Below are 23,640 nucleotides of genomic sequence, written 5' to 3'. Positions count from 1 at the left end.
GACGTTTCGGGCCTAGACCCTCCATCAGAAAAGGGGGAGTGGAAAGGGGTTCTGAAATAAATAGGGAGAGAGTGGGAGGCGGATAGATGGAGAGGAAACAAACAGGTCGAAGAGGCGGGGATGGAGCCAGTAAAGGTGAGTGTAGGTGGGGAGTAAGGAAGGGGATAGGTCAGTCCAGGGAGGACGGACAGGTCAAGGGGGCGGGATGAGGTTGGTCGGTAGGAGATGGAGGTGCGGCTTGAGGTGGGAGGAGGGGATAGGTGGGAGGAAGAACAGGTTAGGGAGGCAGGGACGAGCTGGACTGGTTTTGGGATGCGGTAGGGGAGGGGAGATTTTGAAACTTGTGAAATCCACATTGATACCATTGGGCTGCAGGGTTCCCAAGCAGAATATAAGTTGCTGTTCCTGCAACCTTCGGGTGGCATCGTTGTGGCACTGCAGGAGGTCCAGGATGGACATGTCGTCTGAGGAATGGGAGGGGGAGTTGAAATGGTTCGCGAGTGGGAGGTGCAATTGTTTATTGTGAACCGAGCGTAGGTGTTCTGCAAAGCGGTCCCCGAGCCTCTGCTTGGTTTCCCCGATGTAGAGGAAGCCACACCGGGTACAGCGGATGCAGTACACCACATTGGCAGATGTGCAGGTGAACATCTGCTTGATGTGGAAAGTCTTCTTGGGGCCTGGGATGGGGGTGAGGGAGGAGGTATGGGGGCAGGTGTAGCACTTCCTGCGGTTGCAGGGAAAAGTGCCGGGTGTGGTGGAGCTGGAGGGGAGTGTGGAACGGACAAGGAAGTCACGGAGAGAGTGGTCCCTCCAGAAAGCAGATAAGGATGGGGAGGGAAAGATGTCTTTGGTGGTGGGGTCAGAACACCTTTGCAGAACACCTACGCTTGGTTCGCAATAAACAACTGCACCTCCCAGTCGCGAACCATTTCAACTCCCCCTCCCATTCCTCAGACGACATGTCCATCCTGGGCCTCCTGCAGTGCCACAACGATGCCACCCGAAGGTTGCAGGAACAGCAACTCATATTCTGCTTGGGAACCCTGCAGCCCAATGGTATCAATGTGGATTTCACAAGTTTCAAAATCTCCCCTCCCCCTACCGCATCCCAAAACCAGTCCAGCTCGTCCCTGCCTCCCTAACCTGTTCTTCCTCCCACCTATCCCCTCCTCCCACCTCAAGCCGCACCTCCATGTCCTACCGACCAACTTCATCCCGCCCCCTTGACCTGTCCGTCCTCCCTGGACTGACCTATCCCCTTCCTAACTCCCCACCTACACTCACCTTTACTGGCTCCATCCCCGCCTCTTCGACCTGTTTGTTTCCTCTCCACCTATCCTCTCCTCTATCCCTCTTCTATCCGCCTCTCACTCTCTCCCTATTTATTTCAGAACCCCCTTCCCCTCCCCCTTTTCTGATGAAGGGTCTAGGCCCGAAACGTCAGCCTCTCTGCTCCTATGATGCTACTTGGCCTGCTGTGTTCATCCAGCCCTGCACCTTGTTGTCTCGGATTCTCCAGCATCTGCAGTTCCTACTATCTCGGACTATAACCTGATGTTGTGTGATTTCTGACCTTATCCAGTCCTTTTGACATTGTTGACCAACTACCATCTTCAAGGTCCAGTTTTATGGCACTGCTCTTTCTCAATTCAATTCCTATCCTTTGCTGCAGAGACTCCAGTTAGGAACTTACTGTATTTGAATTTAATCTTCCATTGTGCACAAATATGGATCCTGTCACTGATATTTGATGAGTCTGTCCCATCTGCAAGATATTCCCAGATGCGGTCATTCCTGTCCATTTTATTGAGAGTAGGCAAAGCTACAAGCCAGTCAGAGAGCTCCCGGAAGAGGCAAACTTAGACACTTCATTGGGCAGAGTTGTGGCTTATCCAATCATGCGCAGGAAGCCTCATGATCAAACTTCCCTTTCTACCACCAACTGAGGCCCTTAAATCAGCCAACTAAGGATTGTTTAAGGGCCGCAGCCTGTTGTGCCGTGATTAACCAAGTGGCAGGCAGACTGTCACCCTCTGGTATTCATGATAGTTGATTCCCCACAGCAGCTTGTCACCTCAGAGTGGGGGACGCTAACCAAAGGCAATCTGTGCCTGATTGAGGATTGCACATCAGGCAGGAGGGTGGGTGCATGCCCACAGGAGGTCACTTCCTTGCTTTTGCTTCTGATCCCTGTTTTCACAATTTTCAAGCCAAGAACCCCTATCCCATAGACTCCTCCACTGATGAGCTCAAGGCCTCTGATTGACTGATAGTTCTTGCTGGGCAGGATCTTTATTCCAGGGCCTGACTGGCTTATGGTTAGGTGAACCTTCACTGGAATTGGATCTTTCCAGCTTGAAACAGACAGTTAAGACCTTCAATGCCTCCACAAGATGGTCTCCAGAGGCCCTGCAGTTTTGATAGGCAAGCGACAAGGAGAATATAACTGCACCTCAACACCCTGACACCCTTTCAAAGCATTTAACAAAATGACAAAGGCCCTATCTGATAGTCCCTTGGAGCAGAAGGGAATCTTCTCTGGTAGATTTGTTTGGGCTGCAGCCTCTTTTGAGCCCCATCATTGGGAGTCTCTGGCTTCAATGACTACCTGCTTCACACCATGAGACTGCCTCCACTAATCTGCCAGGCTGAGAAATTAACAGGGGGCTGCTCCACTGCTGGAAAGACAATGTTTCTAATTATCTTTATAACTGCTAATTACTGGCTAACCCCTCTTGTTGGGGCAGCCTAGCGATCTAAATTCAATATTTTCTACTTCCTGCACAGTTACACCTTAAATGCACCTCTGATTTAGCACAGAAATATTATCCCCACTAGTATAATGGACAGAATTGATGAGAAGCTGCTCCAAAATCTTAGACTGGATTCTTCCTCACATTTGCTGCCGTTAGGTTCACTGTGTGGTTATCAGCAGTAAGTACGACAGAGAAACTGCCTGCAATTGAAAGAGGAACAAGCAGGGTAAGAAGGAAAGGATGTAAGTAAGAATGAAAGAAAGAAAGAATGTAAACTGATGGGGACATTTTTTGCTGGGATGTCCGAGACTGGAGGTGTGTCAAAGCCAGGGGTTGGAGGCAATAACTGAAAACAATCTGAGATTTAAATCTAAATTGTAGTAAAGGAGATAGCAACTGTTTGGTGAAAACCTTTGACCATGATATGGGATGGAAATGTATTAGATCTCATCAGTTTGTGGAAAGTATGTGTATGGTGATGGCTTTTGTGTATAGAAACGTTTATTATATTTGTCTCGAAAAACAATTTTGCTTACTTGTACCTGTTGTCTTGTGTCAATTTAAATACTATACTGTCTGAGAAGTAACACTTTATGTGTACGGTTTTAATTTTAAGTTTAATGGAAGATTGATAAGTATTAAGGATATTTGATAAAGTCTTCTAATTTTCCCTCTGTGTGAGTTCAAACATCACATATGTCAACACAAATACAGAAATGCACTATGTGACTGGCTGACCTAATAAATGAGTTAGTGAAAACTTAGGAAACCAACATCTCTGGAAGATGCTAGATGTTTTTTGTACATCAGCTTTGCTAAATTGTAGACAGGTTGGCATTAAATATGGATTCATTCAAGCCTCCACACAGATACAAACTAAAACTGCGGCTGTTGGGATCGAAAGTATATTCTTCCTTTACGTCCGTAAATAAATAAAAAAAATTGTAAAGATTGGCTCCAGTTCTTTCTTTCACCTTCTGGCTTTCTGAAATAGAAATTTGGGCTTCTAAAACTTTTCTCATAAAACCTAGCTGCCATTGTATTTGAATAAGCTCCATTTATCAAGTGCAGTGCACACACTTTATCAGGCCAAACAGACTTTCTACCCAACAGAGCCTCAGGAATACTGCAAATGCAGATTCCTTTGTCCCCTGAATTGTGTGTGCGCGTGTGTGTGTGTTTGTGTCAAAATTGTGAAACAGAAAATCTGGAGTGTTTCCTTCTTTCTGAGGACAGAGGCTGTACTTGTATGTAATGTGACATTCTTACTATCTCATTAATCAGGCATTTGTCTATATTAATAGAATTCTGCATGTGAAAAGCATGCAGTGTCCAACTGTGTGGACTACAAATCCTGACTATAAGCAATCTTGACACATGATTATTCATTATTAAGTGATCATCCTCATCTCTGTGAAGCAGAAGGAATCAAAGCCAACCTTACAAGCAAAATTCACAAAAATAATCCAAGATCTCATAGGCTGCATAGGGGCATGCAGCTGATTTCCTATCACCTTGAATTGTAAGTATTTGCTCTAATGTGCAATGCTGTCTTTTACAGGTAATTTGAGGCATGGCATTGGGGGTTTCAGTAATCCTAAGGAATCCAGTAATCCCTAAGGAAGGGTCACTGGACCTGAAACATTAACTCTTGATTTCTCTCGACAGATGCTGCCAGCCTTACTCAGCTTTTCTAGCAATTTCTGTTTTTGGTTCTAATTTCCTACTGTATGTGCGCAGCATGTCTTGTGCTGCATACATTGGATAAAGGTCTGCTATGCCAAAGGTTTATGTACAGGCATTCCATTGCCCTCCTTTCTGAAGTCCTCCCTGACTTGCTATGTGCTAAACTATCATTTCTGTGTGATGTGAGTGCTGACTACTCATATCATTAAGGACCTGTTCTCTTTTTGATATTCCCCAAAAAGTTTAATTGGAACCATCACCAATAGATACAGCCACAACAGGCGTTATTGCCATTGGGCCTTAATGCAGTGAAGTCACAGAGAAACAAATGTGCCTGCAAGCCAAGGACCAGCAGCAAGCACCACCAGCTGCCGAACATCATCCATTTGCGAAGGTTACAGTTGAAGGTTCCCTCAGGAGACAAGAGGAGATACGAGCCGTCCAGAGTCTATTGCCCTGAATGCCATTTCCTCCAGATAAACAAGGCACATTGCCACAGATTGAAATTATCCTTTTAAAGCAGGACTTCAGACCAGTGGCTGTCAAGGTGACAGCTGTGTTAAATTTTTACACAACTGGCTGCATCCAAGGATCCACTGTGTGGGATCTCCCAATCCACAACACACAAGTGTATCAAGGCTGTTAGCGATGCAATTTGTGACAGATCACACCACTTCACCTTCATTTTATCCCCATGAAGTCAGTGCTGTAGACGAGGGAGTAGGCTTTGCCAACACACCTGGCTTCTCCCAGAGGCAGAATGTTATAAACAATAACACAACATAACTGACTTAGTCAAGAGAAAAGGGTTCCATTCCAACAATTTACAAATCATCTTTTACAGATCATTAGTACCACATCTTAGAAGTCTGTGTGTATATCCAGGAGGTTGCCATGTTGCATTTATCTTTGGGAACTCTACTGTTCTTGCTAGATGTCTCATAAGGATAACTACTGGGAGACAATGGCTACCATTTGCAAGCATAACTAATGACATCATTAGTCAACCCCTTGACTGAGGCCAGATTACTCTCAGTCCTGTCCCTGAGGAGACCAGACCAGCCCAGGCTTGGTCTACAATCTCACAACTTCCTGCCCCAGGGAGGCCCAGAATACCCAGGCCTAACTCACTTACCTGCAGGAGCAGCAGACTCGCACCGTTGACTCCCAGAACCGTCGAGATGCAGGAAACCCACAAGGAAATGGGGAAAACGTGCTGGCCTGAAGGTGAGGTTGAAGCAATGCGGTTTCAAGATACCCCTCCCCAGCATACTCCTAGCAAACGTCCGGGTTATCGAAAACAAAGTGGATGAACCCAGACCTAGACTTACACCAGAGGGAACTGAGAGACTGTTGTGTGTTCTGCACATGGAGACTTGGTTCACCCCTGCCACTCCTGACTGTGCCCTACAAGCTGATAGGTTCTCCATAAATTGCATGGACTGCATGACATCCTTGGGTGAGACGAAGGGCGGTGGGGTATGCTTCCTGATCAACGCTTCCTGGTGCTTGGACATAGCGACTCTGGCAAACCATTGCCTCCCGGACCTAGAATACCTTACAGTAAAATGCCGTCCCTACTACCTATCTTGAGAGTCCACCTCCGCCATCCTGACTACAGTCTACGTACCACCCCACGCATAAGTGTTGAATGCCTTAGATGTGATTTACACTGCCACAAACACTCGAGTCAAAATGTTCTTCAGTTAGACAGTTGATCAGGAGGACAGAAGTCTTTTCTTGCTTTAGATTCTTTATTTCAAACTTCTTTTGTTTTTTGCCTCGCTTCTTTCCACAAAGAGAAAGGGAAAGAGAGATCATCGCTTTCTGTCTACAGGTTTTGGAGGTTTTACCTGCTGCCCTGTCATTTACAACTCTGCAACTTAACCAATCAGAGGGCTGCTGTTAGGTTGAATTTCCTTAATTCAAAAGACTTCTCTGCCACTCATTTTTGAATTTCCCTCTCACTATTTCAAAAAGCAATATTCTATTGCACAGCTCAAGAAATATGTGGCACTTGACATCTGAGATGAAAACTCTCCTGGTACATCAGTTATAGGAGTCATAGAATCATAGAATTCCTACAGTGCAGAAAGAGGCTATTCAAAGGTGTTGGAAGGTGTTGTTGTTTGTCACGAAGAGCGCAGGTGCTCCACAAAGCAGTTTCCAAGCCTCCACCTGGTCTCACTGATGTAGAGGAGGCCACATCTGCTAATGTGGTCTATTGCATCCACTGCTCCCGATGTGGCCTCCTCTACGTCGGTGAGACCAAACAAAGGCTCGGAGACCGCTCTTTGGAGCACCTGCGCTTGGGTCGTGACAAACGACAACGCCTTCCAGTTGCAAACCACTTCAACTCCCCCTCCCACTCCCTGGTCAACATGTCCATCCTGGGCCTTCTCCAGTGTCACAATGATGCCACCCAGAAACTGGAGGAGCAGCACCTCATATTCCGCCTTGGGAGCCTACAACCCAATGGTCTCACCGTGGATTTTACTAGTTTCAAAATCTTCCCACCCCCAGCCTCATCCCATGACCAACCCTCCCTCTTATCCCCACCCCCTTGGCCTGTCCTCCTTCTCTCCTACCCGTCTCCCTCTCTTCCCCGCCTCCTTGACCTGTCCGCCTTCTCTCCCACCTATCCGCTCCTCCTACCTCACTGACCAATCCCCACCACTGCCTACTTGCACTCACCTATCACCATTCCACCTACCTGCCCCAGCCCCAGCCCCACTCCTCCTCTTTATTTATTTCAGAGCTCCCTTCCCCCTCCCCCATTTCTGAAGTAGGGTCCCGACCCAAAACGTCAGCTTTCCTGCTTCTCTGATGCTGCCTGGCCTGCTGTGTTCCTCCAGTTTCAGACTGTGTTATCTCTGACTCCAGCATTGACAGTTCTTACTATCTCTTGCCAAATTATTTCAATGGTTTTCATGATACGTTATTTGAGTTGATTTGATTTGAGTTATTGTAGTCACGTACTTCAGTACAGTGAAAAGATTTCCTTTGCGAGCAACAAAGGCAGATCATAGCAAACAAGGACATACAGATCATACTGTGCTTAAACAGAGCGAGATCAAAATTACCAAGACCAATATTATTTGAAGTTTCTAAGGTTTTGGAGTAGATTTGTAGCTCGGGTTGTGGGTGTTAAGGTTGGTTGGCTCGCTGAGCTGGTTTGTTGTTCTGCAGACGTTTCATTACCCTGATGGGTAACATCATCAGTGCAGCCTCCGATGAAGCGCCGGTGTGTTTTTCCGCCTGGTTTTTAAAGTTATTTGAAGTTAGAGAGTCCATTCAGCTGTCTAATAATGGCAAGGAAGACTTAACCAATTAGATGGCTGTTGTTAGGTTGAATTTCCTTAATTCACAAGACTTCTCTGCCACTCATTTTTGAATTTTCCTTTCACTTGTTGTTTCATGGTTATAGATATGGACTCAGTTGCTTTTCTGGAGATGTTGTTCAGTTACCTTTTCAGTTCACTCAGATAAAGGTAGCAATACATCTAACTCAGCCATCTACTCTTTGGCTTCTGAAAGTTGGTGAGGGAGATCAGGTAGGGCGTCACAGAGTCATAGAGCAGTACAGCAAGGAAACTTAATCCTTCAGTTCAACCTGCCATGCTAACCAGATATCCTAAATTAATCTAGTCCCATTTGCCGGCATTTGGCCCATATCCTTCGAAATCCTTTCTATTTAAATGTTGTAATTTGACCAGCCTCCACCACTTCCTCTGGTAGCTCATTCCATACGTGTACCACTCTCTATGTGAAAAAGTTGCCCCCTTTAAATATTTCCCTCTCACCTTAAATCTATGCCCTCTAGTTCTGGACTCTCCCACCCCAGGAAAAAGACCTTGGCTATTCACCCTATCCATGCCCCTCATGATTTTATAAACCTCTATAAGGTTACCCCTCAGCCTCCGATGCTCCAGGGAAAATAGTCCCAGCCTCTCCTATAACTCAAACCCTCCAATCCTGGCAACATCCTTGTCAATCATTTCTGAACCTTTTCAAGTTTTACAACATCCTTCCTATAGCAGGGAGACCAGAACAGAATGCAGTATTTTGAAAGTGGCCTAACCAACGTCCTGTACAGCTGCAACATGACCTCCCAACTCCAATAATCAGTGCACTGACTAACAAAGGCAAGTATATGAAATGCCTTCTTCACTATCCTGTCTACCTGCGACTCCACTTTCAAGGAGCTATGAACCTGCACTCCAAGGTCTCTTTGTTCAGCAACACTCCCCAGGATCTTACCATTAAGTTTATAAGTTCTGCCCTGATTTGCCTTTCCAAAAATGCAGCATCTCACATTTATCTAAATTAGACTCCATCTGCCACTTCTTAGCCCATCGGTCCATCTGATCAAAGTCCCGTTGTACACTGAAGTAACCATCTTCGCTGTCCACTACACCACCAATTTTGGTGTCATCTGCAAACATACTAACCATATTTTCTCTGTTCACATCCAAATCATTTATATAAATGACAAAAAGCAGCGGACCCAGCACCAATCCTTGTGACACACCACTGGTGAGAGGCCTCCAGTCTGAAAAACAACCCTCCACCACCCTCTGTCTCCCACCTTCAAACCAGCTCTGTATTCAAATGTTTCGGGTCTGGTGACCCCTCCTCAGAATTGAGAAAGTTCTGAGGAAGGGTCAGTGGGCTTGAAATGTTAACTCTGATTTCTCTTCACATATGCTGCCAGACCTGCTGAGCTTTTTCAGCAACTTCTGTTTTTGTTTTTGATTATTTCTAATCAGTTCTTCCCTTTCCCAATCCATGTAAATCCTGTCCCTCAGGATCCCCTCCAACAACTTCCCCACCACTTACATCAGGTTCACTGATCAATAGTTCCCTGGCTTTTCCTTACCACCTGTGTTAAATAGTGGCACCACGTTAGCCAACCTCCAGTCTTATGGCACCTCATCTGTGGCTACCAATGATACGAATATCTCAGCAAGGAGCCCTGCAAACACTTCCCTAGTTTTCCACAGAGTTCTACGGTACACCTGATCAGGTCCCAGGGATTTATCCACCTTTAAGTGTTTTAAAATGTACAACACCTCCTCCTCTGTAATGTGGATATTTTTCAAGATGTTGCCATTTATTTTCCCAAGTTCTCTAGCTTCCATATCTTTCTCCACAATAAACATTGATGCAAAATACTTGGTTAGTATCTTCCCCATCTCCTGTGGTTCCACACAAAGGTGGCCTTGCTGATCTTTATGGGGCCCTACACTGTCCCTAGTTACTCTTCTATCCTTAATCTATTGGTAGAATCCCTCTGGATTCTCCTTAACCCTGTTTGCCAAAGCTATCTCATGTCCCTTTTCTGGTCTCCTGATCTCCCACTTAAGTATACTTCTACTGCCTAAATATCCTTCCAGGGATTCACTTGATCCCTGCTGTCTATAACTGATATATGATTCCTTCTTTTTCTTGACTAAAACCTCAATTTCTCTAGCGTCCAGCATTCCCTACACCTACCAGCCTTGCCCTTCACCCTAACTGGAACATTGTGTCTTTGGACTCTTGTTATCTTATTTTTGTAGGCTTTCCATTTTCCAGTTGTCTCTTTGCCTGCAAATATCCACCCCCAATCAATTTTTGAAAGTTGTTGCCAACTGTCAAAATAGGCCTTCCTCCAAATTAGAACTTTAACTTTTACATCAGGTCTATCCTTTTCCATCAGTATTTTAAAACTAATAGAATTATGATCACTGGCCTCAAAGGGCTCCTCCACTGACACCTCAGTCACCTGCCCAGACTTGTTTCCCAAGTGTAGGTCTCTAGTAGGTGTATCCACATACTGAATCAGAAAATTTTCTTGTACGCACTTAACAAATTCCTCTCCATCTAAGCCCTTGACACTATCGCAGTTCCAGTCTATGTTTGAAAAGTTAAAATCTCCTACTATTACCACCCTATTATTATTACAGATAACAGAGGTTTCCTTACAAAATTGCTTCTCAATTTCCCACTGACTATTGGGGAGGGTCTATAATACAATCTCAATAATGTGTTCATCCCTTTCTTATTTCTGAGTTACACCCAAGTAACTTCTCTGGATGCACTCTCAGGAATATCCTCCCTAAGTACAGCCACCATGTTATCCCTAATCAAAAGTGCCACTCCCCATCCTCTCATGCCCCATTTTCTATCCTTCCTGTAGCATCTATACCCTGGAACATTAATCTGCCAGTCCTGTCCATCCCTGAGCCATGTTTCTGTAATAGCTGTAAGGTCCCAGTCCCATATTCCCAACCGTGTCCTGAGTTCATCTGCTTTACCTGTCAGCCTCTTGCACTGAAATAAATTCAATTTAATTTATCAGTCCTACTTCATTCTCTGCTTAGTTCCTGACTGTTTGACTTGCTCCTTTTCAGAATTCCACCAGCATCAGACTGATCTTTGTTCTCACTATCTCCCTTCCTCACCAACCAACCCCCGCCTGTCCCCGCCCACCCCAGTTTAAATCCTCCTGAACAGTTCCAGCAAATCTCCTTGCCAGTATATTAGTCCCTATCCAATTCAGGTGCAATCTATCGTTCTTATACAGGTCACCTCTACCCCAGAGGAGATTCCAGTGATCCAAAAATGTGAATTCTTCTCTCGTGCATCAGCTCCTCAGCCAACATTCATCTGCTTTATCCTCCTATTTCTACTCTCACTAGCTCTTGGCACCAGGAATAATCCAGATATTACTACCCTTCAGAATCTACCTCTTAAATTCGTGTCTAATCTTCTATATTGTCTCCCCAGAATTCTATATTGTCTCCCCAGAACCTCGTACTTTTCTCTGCCTATGTCATTAGTTCCACCTTCTGCTAGTCCCTCTCCCCTTTGAGAATATTCTGCACCCTCTCCGAGATATCCTTGATCCTGGCACCAGGGAGGCCACACATCATTCTGATATCTCATTGTCAGCCATTGAAATGTCTGCCTGTACCTCTGACTAGACAGTCCCCTATCACAATCAATCCTGATGTATCCCTCGTTACACTGGGCCAGTCTTGGTATCAGAAACCTGGCTGTCAGTGCTACATTTTTCAAAACAGCATACTTGTTTGAGATGGGGACAGCCACAAGGGAGACTCCTGCACTACCTCTTTCCTCTCTTACCTTTCCTGGAGCTAACCCATCTACCTGCAGGTTTTCTACCTTCCTGCAACTGCCATCCATCACACCCCTAGGTCCTATAAATTCTTCACTGCCTCTAATTGCTGCTGTAACCGATCCATGCAATCCAATTGGATTTGCAACCAAACACACTTCCTGCAGACATAATCATCAGGAACATTGAAATTCTCCCTAATCTCCCACATCTAACAGGAAGAGCACATTGCTTTACTAAAGGTCATCTTTGCACCTTATCAATCAACAGACCCAGAAAACAGCAGTCTTACTACTCTAAAAACTCTGCTCCAGCATAACTTAGTACCTATGATTTATATTTTTAAAGCTGAATCAAGAGACAGATCTCAAAAAAAACATATAATCAAAAAAACCCATTCCACTCACTACTGTAGATTTACAAAAAAAAAGTCACATTTTTAAAAAAAATGCTACTTAGCTGTCCTCTACACTGAGCTTCCAACACAGATTTCTTTATGGTCAGCTGAGAATTTCACTGTTTGTTTATTTTTATTAGAAGGAACTCTGATGTCCAGAGATACTTGAAAATAACAGCAGAGGCAGTCAGCTGTGTAGATTCACTGCTCCATTTTTTTCACCTCTCACTCGGTACCTCCTTGCTCTCTCTTCCTCCATTTTTTTACTTTTTCCTCCTTTGGACTATACTTCACCTGATGAAGAAGCAGCACTTCAAAAGCTTGTGATTTCAAATAAACCTGTTGGATTATAACCTGGTGTCGTGGGGCTTCTGACTTTGTCCAGCCCAGTCCAACACCGGCACCTACATATCACTCCTTTCTTAAGTGCCATTGTTTTGATCAATTTTTTCCAAAGTTCCAAAACAATGCAACAGCTTATAAAGCAGTAATTAGTGACCCAAGGATTCAAGGAAATTATCTCCAAAACTGAAAATACCTCAAAAAAGGAGTCGCTGTTACAGCTACAATTTTTTTTCCCATTCTCCATCTTGGATTACCCAGAATCTTTTCTCTAAAATTTTCATGCTGTGTCATCAGCAGCCAGAATATCTCGCCTCATAAAGCACAGTGCAAAAAACTAACTTCAACTCTGGTCCTGCACAGAGACGCTGACTGTCTTTTCCCCAGGCCTTAATTACCATTCGACATCTGCCAAATGCTTGAATACAGGGTCTTTTCCAAACTTGCCAGAACAGACTCTCAGGTGCTGATCTTGTTAATGGCCAACTTCTACTTTCTGTTTAAACATAATGCTCTTCCCGAAGCCACTGTACTTGTAGGAACACTTTAAGCAAAGAATCAGCGTCTAATCAGTCTCCAGCCCCGGCCTCACAAATGAACAAAAACTTGTTTGGTCTATCGTTTTCCTTTTACCACATGCTGTTTCCCAAAGTGCAAAGATCATCTTCAGCTCACAATTCCCAGTTTATAACTCCAAACCAAAATTGACAAAAGAATGAAAAGAGAATCATAGAATCCCAACAGTGCAGAAGCCTGAAGCCATTTGGCCCAATCTGTCTGCACCGACCCTCTGAGGAGCATCTCACCCAGAACCACCCTCCACACTATCCCTGTAACCCTGCATTTACCATGGCTAATCCATTTAGCCAGCATGTCCCTGGACACTATGGATAATGAAAAATCAGTGAGAACGCTAACAATATTAAACCTCACCTGCCACCCATCTGCCCACTCCATCACCTTGCCCCAAAGATAGGGCACGCTAAGATTCAAATCATTAATACATATCAGAAAAAGCAAGGGTCCCAATACTGACCTATGGAGAATGCCACCACAAACCTGCCTCCAGTCCAAAACATATCCATTGATTGTTATTCTCTGTTTCTTATTACTCAGCCAATTTTGTATTCATGTTGTCACTGTCCATTTAATGTCATACTATAATCTCTGTCCTCACAAGTCTGTTGTCAGGCACAGTATCAAATGCCTTCTGGAAATCCATGTACACTATTTCAAAAGCGTTACCTCCATGAACCCTTCCCACTACCCCTTCAAAAAACTCTAACAAGTTAGTTAAACATGATTTCCCCTGTTGATCCTCAATTGCATTTTCTGCCTTATATGTGTCATATGCATACCTTTTCTTTTTAATGCTAATTTCTTCTTCATTATCATCCAGGGAATTCTGGATTTGTTTGTTCTATATTTTCCATTCAAGGGAATATACCTTGGCTATACCCAAACCATCTGTTCCTTGAGGTGGCCAATTGTTCAGTTGATTTTTCCACCAACCTCTTATTTCAATGAATCCTACCCAGTTCTTTTTAAATTCAGCCCTTTGGAAATTGATTTTTTTTCTTCCCCTGGATTGCTGCATGTCATTCTCCAATACCATCTTCAACCTTTATGATAGATTGATCATGGTCTCCTAAATATTTCCCCACTAACATTTGACCCACGTGGCCCACTTCATTTCCAAGGACTACTTCAACAATGCATCCTTCCTCGCTGAACTGGCCAATCTCCCTAACATAATCCAGGAACACTTGTTCCTTTCTGCCCCTTACATACCAGTATATTTGGGTAATTGATCATTATATCTGCTCTATGATGCTGGGATTTCCTGTAATTTCAATGCAGGTTTGTTCCTTTCCACCAGTTGTTGGTGTGTAGACTACATTGAGTAATGTAATTCCACCCTTTTAATTCCTTAGATGTAGCCAAATTAACTCTGTCCTTGAACCCTCCAAGACATCCTCCTTCTCCAGGAGGCAATGCCTGACTTAACCATCACTGTTATCTCTCCTTTCCTTCTTTTTCTATTTTTCCTTAACAACTTACACCTAGGTGTATTTAATACCCAGTCTTGTACAATAACTTTGTTTTGGACTATTTTTCCCTTACCCCGACATCACCTAGTATCGAACTCTTCTCTATACTACTGCCAGCTGTACCCTTAAGGATTTTGTGAGCCCTGTTATTCACCTCTAATATTCTCTCTAGATTCCCACAGTCTTGCCAAAGTTAGTCTAAAGCCATCCTGTTGACATTAGCAAACTACCTCACAACGAGCTTGGTCCTAGCTCTGTTCAGGTGAGACCTGTCTGGCTTGTACAGGAAAACAGGCAGTTTCAGTGTCCCAGGAATCTAAAGCCTACCCACATCTTTCCAGCCATGCATTTATCTGTCTTTTCCTACTATTTCTGTATTTGCTTGCACTTGGCACTGGGAATAATCTGGGGATTGCTACATGTTTTTGGTCTTCCTTGCTAACTTCCTACGACTCCCTAAATTTTGATTTCAGTATCACATCTTCCTTTCTACTTAAGTAATTGGCAACAATTTGGACCACAACCTCTGGCTGTTCACCCTCCCCCTGAAGAATGTCCGGGAGCCACTTTGTGACATGCTTGGCCCTGGCACAAGGGAGGCAACATATCATTCTGGAGTCACAATGATGGCCATAAAAATGCCCGCATGTTCCACTAACTAATGAATCCTCTATCACCATCACTCCTCTTCTGCCTCCTCTCCTGTACAGTTGGTGGTGCCAGATGCTTGGCTCTGACTGAAAACTGTGCAGATGAATCTCTGACCTATGTGTGCAAATGTGCACGCATTTGTTGAGTATAATCCCTACTTTTAGTATTCTATGAAAACTGATGTTGTGGAGGGTAAACACAATGACAGCGACACAGATGGCCTGCAAATTAGACCTAATATCTGTAGTTTATTTTCTGAAAACAAAATCCATCTGCCCTAAACATGTCACTCGCTGAGTGAGGCATTGGCAGGAAGAGGCAGGGGATGTAAAAGGTTCAAGGCTTCTTAAGTTCTGGTCCAAAATTTCTCAGGCAGCTGGGATATCAGGTGGGGGAAGAGACAGATCCAGCCACCAACAAAAAGAGGTAAAGACTAACCGGATTCCATGGTAAAGATAAAATTAGGGTGCGGTGAAGACTGAATGATATATTTTGAAAGAATACCTTCTGGGCCTGAGCAGTCTGGAGAATTGAAGATCGGAGGCAATTTGTAGCCCTTTCAGTGCGGAAGATATCCTTGATGCACCATTGAGCAATGGTAGCCACCAGCAATTTTTAAGTGATTGAACCTCCCTTATGTCACATATTCTAAGTTCCCAGTATATGCATTTGGTAATTGTACCAGGATTGAGAGCCATGCATTAACGGTCTCTTTTGTAATATTTTGCCTTTTCTATGCAGAAAAACTGTAGCTCTGGAAACAAAGAACTAGAATTTGACTCATTCTATATTTCCCTGCCATCCAGAGAATAAGCTGCATTGCTAGTATTTATCTTTCTGTGTCTTGTACTGTTATCAATTTGCTAAGCTATTGCTTTAAAAGATGCATATCGTTGGTTTTGGAATGGGCCAAACTTTGGTTCTTAATTTTGAATCCTATTTGCGTGGGAGTTCAAATTTTTTGTTTCCCGTTTCTGGTAAACACCGATTACAACTCATGTTTTCTTGACTTTACATGATGGTCCCTTGTTTGGGTAGTCAGGATTCGAGTAAGAGTGTATCCTTCTGAATTTGCTACCCATAGTTTGTACTGAGTTTAATGGATCCAATCTCTGATAATTCCTGAAATTACTTCTTCATTGGTCTAACAAGCTCACAGCTAAGAATTCTATGAAATAATTTTTGAATGGAGGTCTGCTAGGCAGAGGTATGTAACTTCTATGTATACAGGAGATAATTTTTAACATCCTTCTTTTCTGGCAAAGTAATAGGAATAATACAGCAATCAAACTGATGAAGTAAGCTATTCCTTTATAAATGTGTCAACATAGCCAGTTTGTCAAATTGACTCCATAAAAAAAAATACAGTATAGTGAAGCATATCTTTTTATTTGATCCAATAGTTTTAAACTGTTTTAGCTAAGATTTTAATAGCATTCAAAAATTGCTACCTCTAAAATTAAACTGCTGTGTACATATAAGGAAAAAGTAAGTATTTATTGCTTTACATGGAATATACCCACCCATAAACAATAAGCTTCTAGCATCAGGTTCAAGCAACTTCAAAATACTGACAGCACAAATACTCATCATATGCTGTGGTTTCCTTTCATGGTGTCCGAGTAGGTTAAATTCTGCTTCTTGGTGATTTGGGGATCAAAATTCGCAATTTCACATAGTTCAGTCATGAAAACTTGTCAATAAGGTTTAGACATTTTGCAAGGGGATATAAGTTGTCAGCAGTTCTGCCTTATTTCCATACATAAATCATAGTCTTATGCCTGCAGTGCGCTGATAGTGTTACTTCGAATACCAATGACAAAACTATCTATTGATACAAGGTACTTCTTGTGTAATCAATGGTCTTTAAAAGAACCCCATATTAAGCAGGCTGATGTTAAATATTTTCCTTTTTTTCATTCATTCACAGGATGAGGGCATTGCTGGCTAGGCCAGCATTTATTGTCCATCCCTAATTGCCCAGAGGGCAGTTATGAGTCAACCACATTACTGTGGGTGTGGAGTCACATATAGGCCAGACCAGATAAGGATGGCAGTTTCCTTCCCTAGAGGACATTAGTGAACCAGATGGGTTTTTCTGACAATCGGCAATGGATTCATTGTCATCATTAGACTCTTAATTTCAGATATTTACTGAATTCAACTTCCGCCATCTGCCACGGCAGGATTTGAAACCGTGTCCCGAGAACATTACCTGGGTCTCTAGATTAACAGTCCAAGCAATAATATCACTAGGCCATTGCCTAGACCGTGGTCTTTGTAAAGTCAGGAAGAACATGACTGCTCAGATCTGTGGAATGGCAAACTGTCTATGAGTGCTGCTTTAGTTTGAGTGCTCTAATCTTAAAAATCACTGGAACCTTGAATCAGGGTACAAACATAAACTTAATTCAGTGTAACTAGTTCAGTAGATAAAGGAGAATCAGTGAATGTAGTAGACTTGAATTTCAGAAAAGCTAATAAGCAACACAAGGGCTCACGGTCAGGGAAGTAATATATTCAGCCTAGACAGAAGTAGTGTTATGGGCAGGAAGCAAAATGAGTGGGGCATTTTCAAGTTCACAGGCCTCAAGGATCAGCATTGGCATCTCAGTCATTTAGAATCTATATTGATGACTCAGCCAAAGAAAGAGAAAGACGTGTCTAAGTTTGCTGATGACGCAAAATAGGTGGAAGTGCACACTAGCAGGAGGTCAAGCTGCAGATATAGGCAGGCTAAGTGAGTGGCAACAAGATGGCTGATAGAATATAACGTAAAGAAGTTTGAAGTTGGTCATTTTAGTCACTTTAAGAAAAGAAAAACAGACTCATTTTTTAAAAAGGGTGAAATCTGTGAGTGTTAATATTCAGAGAAATTTGGGTATGCTTGAACAAGGAACACAGAACACTAGCATGCAGATGCAGCAAGAAATTCAGAAAGCAAATGACATGTCTGCCTTTATTGCAAGGGAATAGAATCACAGAATCCCTGTGGTGCAGAAATAGGGCCATTCAGCCAATCAAGTCTGCACTGACACTCCAAAGAGCATCCCAACCAGACCCAGGCCTCTATTCTATCCCTGTAACCATGCATTTACCATGACTGCTCCACCTAGCCTACACATCCCTTGAAACTACGGACACTGTAGTATGGCCAATGCACCTAAACTAATGGGAGTACAAGGATTAAAAAGGTCTTGTTACAATTGTTCAGGGTAATGGTGAGACCACACTTGGAATACTGGGCAGAATTTACTCCAGGAGACAGGGGTCTTATTTGTTCACTGAGGCCTTCTTTGGAGAAGGCCTGCTCCATCAAATGCCAGTCAGCCCTTTCTCAGGTGGCCGATGGACCTTTCTTGAAAGAAGGATCCCAGGAATGGGAATATAAACTACCTCCCTCCACCAAGAAGCTGCCAGCCATTTTGACGCTGGGAGCTGTCAGTATTACCACTACAGCAGTGATAGCTGCTGGTAATGCACCCATGAGAGGCCCAGGAACAGTGAGTGAGGGTGGGATGTGTGGGCTGGAGTCATGGGTAGTTTATGGCTGGGAAAGGAAGGAGAGGTTAGATGAAGAGCAGGAGGATGGTCCTACCCCTGTCATGATGCCAGGTTCCTGGATCAAGAATTGGTGCCTTCGCCCAAGACACCCATTCCCCCAAATCCTGGGGACCTGCGAGCAAACTCAACAGGCTTTTCTTTGCAGGTTTCCTACAAGGCGAGTGCCCTATCCACCACTGATTGAGAGATGCAGTGGCAGGATAAGGCTTTCAAGTGGGTCCCACCTGGCACACTCTAGTCTCATTAAATGCTTCCCTGCATCAAATTTTCCTCTGGAAAGGCAATGTTAGATTCTGGCCACTGTGCCCAGCCTTTGTCTCCATACTTAAGGAACAATATAATTGCATTGGAGGCAATATAACAAAGTTTCACTAGATTGGTCACTAGAACAAGAACATTGTCTTATGATGAGATGCTGTGTAAAATGTGCCTACATTTGCTGGAGTTTATAGGAATTCCAAAGTGGATTCTGAAGGGGACTAACACAGGTCAATTCTACTGAATGAGAATATAAACCATGGAGTCTCATGATAAGTGACAGATTATTCAGAACTGAGATGAAGACAGATTTATCCACTTGAACGTGAGTTGTGAATTGGTGGAATTGGAAAATTGGAATTCTGGCCCCGACAAGATTTGAGATTTTCTGAAGTTGATTCAACTTAAGACTGGTGTAGACAGACTTTGGTTTCTTTGTGAAAACTTTAAAGACTTTGGTTTCTCAGAAAATTAACAGACATAGGGAACGGGCTGGGAAGTGGAGTTGAAACCAAAGATCAGCCATCTTCAGAGTAAATGGCAGACGAGGCTTCATGGAGGTATGGTCAACTCTTGTTGCTGTATCTTCTTGTGGGCGGTTAATAGATCAAATCACTGACTGCTGCCCAACAGACTGGTCATGGGAAAAGGGCCCTTGTCTCAACTTTCATCTAAAACTTTAAGAAGGATTGTGATGTTGTGGGTACTACAATGGCATGTACAGATTCTTACAGAAAGTGAGAAACAGTTATGAAACAACTTTTATTGACATTTTAAATAAGATTCATCCCAGGGGTAAAAGGTTTGGAATCAATTCTTTTGTTCCACACACCATTTGCAGATCAAGCTAATTGACTAGCAATGAACTTGCTTTCCAGAGGGAGCCAATGTCACTCTTTAGCCAATCTACAGAACATGTGATTTTTAAAAAATTATTTGTAATCCAGTAACACTCTGAAGTTTTGCTTTCCTTCAAGAAAGTACTTCACCTCAGGTAAAATCATTCATCCACCACGTAGAAATTTGCCAATGTTATTCTAACTTTTGAAGCAGTAGCACACTGCAGATATCAGCTCAAATCTAACTCTAATAGTGAACATTTTAAGTTTCTTCATTATTTTCATTGGAGGTTCCCCAGGTATACTGTCTGAGCTTGTTTAAAAAAAAAGTTAACGCAGGTTTAATACCGAAAAGGTTGATAGGAAAGAAAAAGCAAAATCAAAATAGTTCTTGTGATGGAGAAGATTAATGTCATGGTGTGTTAGGTTTTATTGGTAGAGGGATTGAGTTTCGGAGCCGTGAGGTCATGTTGCAGCTGTACAAAACTCTGGTGCGGCCGCACTTGGAGTATTGCATACAGTTCTGGTCACCACATTATAGGAAGGGTGTGGAAGCATTGGAAAGGGTGCAGAGGAGATTTACTAGGATGTTGCCTGGTATGGAGGGAAGGTCTTATGAGGAAAGGCTGAGGGACATGAGGCTGTTTTCGTTAGAGAGAAGAAGGTTAAGAGGTGACTTAATAGAGACATACAAGATGATCAGAGGATTAGATAGGGTGGACAGTGGGAGCCTTTTTCCTCGGATGGTGGTGGCTAGCACGAGGGGACATAGCTTTAAATTGAGGGAAGATAGATATAGGACAGATGTCAGAGATAGGTTCTTTACTCAGAGAGTAGTAAGGGCGTGGAATGCCCTGCCTGCAAAAGTAGTAGACTCGCCAACTTTAAGGGCATTTAAATGGTCATTGGATAAACATATGGATGATAATGGAATAGTTTAGGTTAGATGGGCTTCAGATTGGTTTCACAGGTCGGCGCAACATCGAGGGCCGAAGGGCCTGTACTGCGCTGTAATGTTCTATGTTTTATGTCATAGGAGAGGAGAGAAAATGCCAGAGATATGAAGAGAAGTTGACATGCAGAACAAATAAGTATCCAACACAGCATTTTCTCCCTGTTCTCTAGTTGAATATATTGGAGATAGTGACTGCCACAATAACCCATATCGATAGACAGCCTTTCATGCTAATTACGTACCGTTCAAGAACTTGACACTTCAATGTTTCAGCTTTAGTCACATAGAGGCATGAGTACATACAATTAAGACATGACTGGCTCTCTGCAGAGACTGATTCACCATGTGGGTATTTCAGAAGGTTAATGTACAGATTTTCAGGACCTTAACAGATAGATTCCCTGTGAAATAATCTGTGAACAATGGATTTTGCTATATAATTATATATATATATCTTTTAAACAGTGCTTCTTGTGGCCTATTCTGAGTCACATATGGTGCATTAACGCCATCCTTCAATGACATCAGTAACAATCACCTGCTTCACATGGTGCATGATTTAACTATGGTGCAATATGCTTGGTGGGGTGACGAGAAGAAGACAAACAGCATATATGCCAAATAATACAGCTTTCACATCCTACACAGATGATGCTGAACAATTTCAAGAGCTCTTAATTGAGTCAACTGTATTCATACTGTGCTCATACACTGCTCAGAAATCAATGCCTCACTTGCATAGGGTTGCGTTAATAACAAAACACATACCTCTCTCTTTTATTTCCAGGAAAGTGCTCTGCAATCTGTGGGAACAAATAGAGAAAGTAATATTAATATATTATCTATGTTAAAAAAAACTACATGCATATATTTCAAAATCCACCTTCATTCTATCTGAGTGCAAAATGGTCATGCTGTTGAATGCATTTCTCCTATATGTTCCCTAATCTGGAAAGAATTGGGAAAGGCAATCCAGGACATTTTTACATATCTCTTAGTGATCACTCAAAACCAACATTTGGAAAGGCAAATGAAAACATAAATTGTTGCTGTATATTGGCAGTAGATTCTACTGTTAAATCACTATTTAATTCTTTTCACTGTTTATTACTGTAGAAATGAATTAAAATAACTATTGGGAAAAAACCCCTTAGATTAGCATATAATGAACAAGAGTCTATTTACCAATTATTACAGGCATATAGACCAATCTATTTCCAATGTTGTTGCTTAGCTAAAGATTGTTCACTATGATAGCCTCTAAAATTGATCCCTCTGCATGGAACAAGGAAAGAAAATTGACAGGACATGTCTCCATTAAACATGCCTCCTATTCTCTGGTGTAGAATGGCACCGTCTCTAACTGAAGAGAAGGCCCAGCAAGAGTGATAATCCAATCTGGCTGATGTAGGACAGCATAGAAGCAATTGAAGATAATTAAAAAAAAACAGAAAGGAAAAGGTAAAAGGAAAAGTAAAATAAAATCCTTCAGCAGATTGTGTAATAACAAGCCCTCAGCACTACAACTCATTTATTTTCAATGTGGAAATAAATGTACTATAGTTAGAGTGTAAATATACTGCACTGTAAAATGCATCATTCTTCCATTTGCTGAGGGTAAGATGTGGTACTGTCTGCCCACTGACAGTGTCACTCAAACTTATTATTTGACAAATTGGGGATACGGGAATCCATTTGAAGCTAGGAGCAACTGTGGATTATCTGCTACAAGATCTGTAATTCCATAGGGTGTGCTGGGTACAAAACTATAATAAGAGGATAGTTTCTCTCCGTAGTTTAAAGTATAACTTGCTGACAAAAAGAAAATAACGCTTACTCAATAGAGTTCTTATTCATTTGTAGCAGTTAGGATTGTGATGTCCCGTGCTTGCCTAGATGAGTGCAGCTACAACAACGCTCAAGCAGCTTGATAACATCCAGGACAATTCAGCCTGCTTGATTGGTATCACATCCATCCTTTCATTCCCTCCACCACTGATATTCAGTAGCAGCAGTACACCATTGACAAAACTCACTGCAGAAATTCACCAAAGATTGTTGGACAGCAACTTCCAAATCCACTGTCATTACATCTAGAAGGACAAGGGCAGCAGATATTTGTGAACACCATCACCTGCAAGTTCCCCTCAAAGCCACTCACCTATCCTGCCTTGGAAACATATCATCCTTCCTTCACTGTTGCTGTGTCAGAATACTGGAATTCTCTCCCTAATGGCATTGTGGGTCTATGTACAACATATAGTCTGCAGCGGTTTAAGAAAGCAGTTCAGCACCACTTTCTCAAGCCCAATTAGAAATAGGCAATAAATGCTGGTCCAGCCAGTGATACCCACAATCCATTAATGAATAACAAAAAAAAACTTAACAGCAATGCCTACCAGTCAGGTTCATACTAAATGTCCAGTCATTGAACAATAGAACATGTTTCAAAAGAACTATCTTAGCTGCAATCAGGGTGCATGATCCTTTAAAGAACCCTAATGCAGGAGCCATCATTGAGCTTCATGTGTTTTTTTTTCATGAGACTTGAGTAAACAACTAAGAGACTGCCTGCATTTCTGTTGGCCAATTTTGGACCTCGGCATCACAGCAACTGATTGGGCTGTGGGCAACATCACCGCTGGGTTGAAGAATGACCATAAGACATAGGAGCAAACTTAAGCATTCAGCCATTGTGTCAACTTCGCCATTCAATGAGAGCGTAACTGATCTGATAATCCTAAACTCCACATTCCTGCCTTTTCCCCACAAGCCTTGACTGCTTTACTGATTAAAAATCTATTGCAGCCTTGAATAGACTTAATGACCAGCCTCAACAGCCTGTATGCTATTCAGTTCCACAGATTCACAACCCTCTAAGAGATCAAATTACTCCTCATCTCTGTCTTAAATGTACGAGTCCTTATTCTGAGATTATGCTCTCTGGTCCTAGACGCTCCCACAAGAGAAAACAACCTTTCCATACCATCCTATCAAGTCTTCTAAGCATCTTGTATG

At 42.8% G+C, this 23,640-nt stretch overlaps 1 protein-coding gene across 3 annotated transcripts in view; it reads right to left on the bottom strand.

Annotated features, from left to right (window-relative positions):
* Positions 1-23,640, bottom strand: part of LOC109913699 (guanine nucleotide-binding protein G(I)/G(S)/G(O) subunit gamma-7) — a 345,302-nt gene that overhangs the window by 48,474 nt on the left and 273,188 nt on the right. For all 3 annotated transcript variants that reach the window (XM_048595252.1, XM_048595253.1, XM_048595254.1), the window contains one exon: positions 21,391-21,425. The gene's annotated coding sequence lies outside the window, so the exon portion shown is untranslated. The remainder of the gene's footprint in view (positions 1-21,390; positions 21,426-23,640) is intronic.

Source organism: Rhincodon typus, chromosome 3 (assembly GCF_021869965.1).
Source record: "Rhincodon typus isolate 14 chromosome 3, sRhiTyp1.1, whole genome shotgun sequence".
Classification (NCBI taxonomy): domain Eukaryota; kingdom Metazoa; phylum Chordata; class Chondrichthyes; order Orectolobiformes; family Rhincodontidae; genus Rhincodon; species Rhincodon typus.
The sequence above is the reverse complement of the archived record's forward strand: the minus strand, read 5'-3'. Positions and strand labels throughout refer to the sequence as shown.